The 4385-nt window shown below is 44.0% G+C and overlaps 1 pseudogene across 1 annotated transcript; it reads left to right on the top strand.

Moving 5' to 3' along the window:
* The first annotated feature begins 2957 nt into the window (after window positions 1–2957).
* On the top strand, window positions 2958–3929 carry LOC308571810 (galactoside alpha-(1,2)-fucosyltransferase 2 pseudogene; annotated as a pseudogene). The gene has a single exon. The product of its transcript is annotated as a galactoside alpha-(1,2)-fucosyltransferase 2 pseudogene (transcript).
* Window positions 3930–4385: the final 456 nt, after the last annotated feature.

The following is a 4385-nucleotide window of genomic DNA, read 5'->3' as shown; positions in this document are numbered from 1 at the left end:
CCTCATTAAAAGGTTCTTTAATTCCTCCTCACTTTCTGCCATCAAGGTTGTGTCATCTGCATATCTGAGGTTGTTGATATTTCTTCCAGCGATCTTAATTCCGGCTTGGGATTCATCCAGCCCAGCCTTTCGCATGATGAATTCTGCATATAAATAAGCAGGGAGACAATATACAGCCTTGTCATACTCCTTTCCCAATTTTGAACCAGTCAGTTGTTCCATATCCAGTTCTAACTGTAGCTTCTTGTCCCACATAGAGATTTCTCAGGAGACAGATGAGGTGATCAGGCACTCCCATTTCTTTAAGAACTTGCCATAGTTTGCTGTGGTCGACACAGTCAAAGGCTTTTGCATAGTCAGTGAAGCAGAAGTAGATGTCTTTCTGGAACTCTCTAGCTTTCTCCATAATCCAGCGCATGTTTGCAATTTGGTCTCTGGTTCCTCTGCCCCTTCGAAATCCAGCTTGCACTTCTGGGAGTTCTCGGTCCACATACTGCTTAAGCCTGCCTTGTAGAATTTTAAGCATAACCTTGCTAGCGTGTGAAATGAGTGCAATTGTGCGGTAGTTGGAGCATTCTTTGGCACTGCCCTTCTTTGGGATTGGGATGTAGACTGATCTTCTCCAATCCTCTGGCCACTGCTGAGTTTTCCAAATTTGCTGGCATATTGAGTGTAGCACCTTAACAGCATCATCGTTTAAAATTTTAAATAGTTCATCTGGAATATCATCACTTCCACTGGCCTTGTTATTAGCAGTACTTTCTAAGGCCCATTTGACTTCACTCTCGAGGATGTCTGCCTCAAGGTCAGCATCCACACTACCTGGGGTGTACGAGACATCCATATCTTTCTGGTATAATTCCTCTGTGCATTTTTGCCACCTCTTCTTGATGTCTTCTGCTTCTGTTAGGTCTTTTCCACTTTTGTCCTTTATTATGGTAATCTTTGTACGAAATGTTCCTTTCATATCTCCAATTTTCTTGAACAGATCTCTGGTTTTTCCCATTCTATTGTTTTCCTCTATTTCTTTGCATTGCTCGTTTAAGAAGGCCTTCTTGTCTCTCCTTGCTATTTTTTGGAAATTTGCATTCAATTTCCTGTATCTTTCAATATCTCCCTCGCATTTTGCTTGCCTTCTCTCCCCCGCTATTTGTAAGGCCTCGTTGGACAGCCACTTTGCTTTCTTGCATTTCGTTTTCATTGGGATGGTTTTAGTTGCTGCTTCCTGTATAATGTTACGAGCCTCCATCCATAGTTCTTCAGGCACTCTGTCCACCAAATCTAAATCCTTAAACCTGTCCCTCACTTCCACTGTGTACTCATAAGGGATTTGACTTAGATTGTATCTTACCAGCCCAGTGGTTTTTCCTACTTTCTTCAGTTTAAGCTTGAATTTTGCTATAAGAAGCTGATGATCTGAGCCACAGTCAGCTCCAGGTCTTGTTTTTGCTGACTGTATAGAGCTTCTCCATCTTTGGCTGCAGAGAATATAATCAATCTGATTTTGATGCTGCCCATCTGGTGATGTCCATGTGTAGAGTCGTCTCTTGTGTTGTAGGAAAAGAGTATTTGTGATGACCAGCTTGTTCTCTTGGCAGAACTCTATTAGCCTTTGCCCTGCTTCGTTTTGAACTCCAAGGCCAAACTTGCCAGTTGTTCCTTTTATCTCTTGACTCCCTACTTTAGCATTCCAATCCCCTATAATGAGAAGAACATCCTTCTTTGGTGTCATTTCTATAAGGTGTTGTAAGTCTTCATAGATCCCCTTCATGGATCACTGCCTTGCCGTGGCGAAGGGGCTTGAATAACTCAGAGAAGCTATGAGCTATGCCGTGCAGGGCCACCCAAGATGGACAGGTCATAGTGGAGAGTTTTGACCAAACGTGATCCACCTGGAGCAGGAACCGGCAAGCCGCTCCAGTATCCCTGCCAAGAAAACTCCATGGACAAAGGCAACAGATACCAAGGTACTATGAAACAAATAAACATTTGTGGATTAGGCAGCAGTTCCTACAGAAACTGAGAGGATCTCTTCATTTATTTCCAGGAGCTGCCAACATCACAGAAGTAGAAATGATCATGATGGAGAAAGAAAAAAAAAACAGGGGAAATGATCGCTCACAGAACAATGACAGTGTTACATCCCGGGATAATCATAAAGAGTTTCTGGCTCCTTATGAATCTCCCATTGCTTCAGAGACCAAAGAAGAGGACTTTAACTTAGATGGACATCTAGGAAATTGTGACTCCTGGGAATTGAACTGTGTTGCAATATACCTGAATGTGGTCAAAAGTGGCAGAATACTATCTTAAGAACAAGGAAGTGAGAAGACAGGAGGCCTCCCTTTTTGGCATTTACAGTTAAGAATGTCTTTAGTTATGCAAATAAATTGGAAATCTTAGGCAGAAATTTAATTTCAATGCTAATTCCAAGAAATTAGCAACAATGAGTTTAGAGACTGAGCTGATGTAAAAATGCACAAATTTCCAAAAACACGGTTAGACTACATATGTGAGGAAATGGGAGAAGGATTTGTGAAGTGCAAAGGGTGGGTTTACTTTAAGTATCTTTCTAGGCATTTGTGTGGCGGCTTTCAGGCTTATTAATTCAATCTGGAACTTGATACACATTTACCTGGGAGTATGTTCCATTGAAGTTATGGACATGTATGGCATAAAGGGTCACAGTGCCATCTAAGTCACTGCTGATGTACAACAGTGGTTGTGTTCTGCATGTTGACCTTACCTGTCTTTTCACCCTACTTTACTCTTCCTTTAGGTGTTCCTATTGTGCAGCTATGGATCTCCCCCAAAGATGTTCCTTCAGCCAGCCTGCCCTCTTATTCTTTTTGTACTTCTTTGGCTTCCTGTCCCTCTCTACATTCTTGTACATGTCTGAAAAAATACCATTTCAGCAGTGGAGAATCAGCTTCAAGAATGCATGCGATTTCCCAAGGATGGGAGCTCCTGTTTCCCTAACAGCCACCACCACTTCTTCTCGGTCATACTATAACACCACTTCTTCCAGGTCATCCTCTAAGACAATGGATAGTGGTATATGGACAGTGAACTCCATTGGCCGTTTGGGAAACCAGATGGGGCAATATGCCACCCTCTATGCCTTAGCCAAGATGAATGGACATCAAGCCTACATCTATCCTGCCATGCACCAGTACCTGTCACCAATATTCCGGATCACTTTGCCTGTGCTCCATGCTGAAGTGGACAAAAAGATCCATTGGAAGGACTTTGTTCTGCATGATTGGATGTCAGAGAGTTATAAACACATCAAAGGCAAGTACATCCGGCTGACGGGCTACCCATGTTCTTACACCTTTTATCACCATATCCGCCAAGAGATACTTCAGCAGTTCTCCTTCCATGACCACATCAAGGAAGAAGCCAATCAATATCTTCAGGAGCTAAGGGGGCAGCGCCAGGAGGTGACGTATGTTGGCATGCATGTCCGCAGAGGAGATTATGTCTATGTGATGCCCAAGATCTGGAAAGGTGTGGTGGCTGACAGAGGCTATTTTGAGAAAGCCATGAACTATTTCAGAGAGAAGTACCCCAATCCCATCTTTGTGGTGACCAGCAATGGGATGAAGTGGTGCAAGGAAAACATCAATGCCTCCAGGGGGGATGTTTATTTTTCTGGGGATGGGCGCGAGTCCTCTCCAGAGAGAGATTTTGCTCTCCTTGCTCATTGCAACCACACAATAATGACGATTGGCACTTTTGGCTTCTGGGCGGGCTACCTGGCTGGTGGGGAGACCATCTACTTGGCCAACTACACCCTCCCAGACTCTCCCTTCCTTAAGGTCTTCAAGCCCTGGGCAGCGTTTTTGCCTGAATGGATTGGGATTCCAGCGGACCTTTCCCCTCTGCTGTCCAAGAATTCTTCCCAAGTCCAGAAGCCAGAAGCTTGAGCAGATAGCTGCTGATTCAGGTCAAATTAGATACTGTTGGAAGGACTTGTTTGGCACTGATTCCATGAAGCATGTATGTGAGAGTGGTCACCAGCAGTCCTGACTGGGCGCTCAAAGACCTAGCTTGGTCAAACACATTGATTCCCCCTCTTTTAGACCTCACTTTGCAGTAAGGTGAAGAGGCTGGGTCAAAACGATATTCTAAGCCCTTCCACCACCAAGCACTTATCAGCAACATGTACACAGGCACCATTTATTCCCTCCCTGGTTCCATTGCAGAACTTTATCTCGCCCCTTATTAGTTCTCTATTTATAGGCTTTGGGAGGAGTAAGAGCAGGAAAACGTTCAATACAAAGCAAGGAAGATGTTTGCTTTGGTTTCTAGCCTGGTCCTTTGTCAATAATGCGCTCAGAGAGACCCACTTCCAGAACTCCCTACTGCTGCCTTGCTTCTTA

Source organism: Podarcis bocagei (assembly GCF_964188305.1).
Source record: "Podarcis bocagei genome assembly, chromosome: 13".
Classification (NCBI taxonomy): Eukaryota; Metazoa; Chordata; class Lepidosauria; order Squamata; family Lacertidae; genus Podarcis; species Podarcis bocagei.
This window is presented reverse-complemented; position numbering and strand designations above follow the sequence as displayed.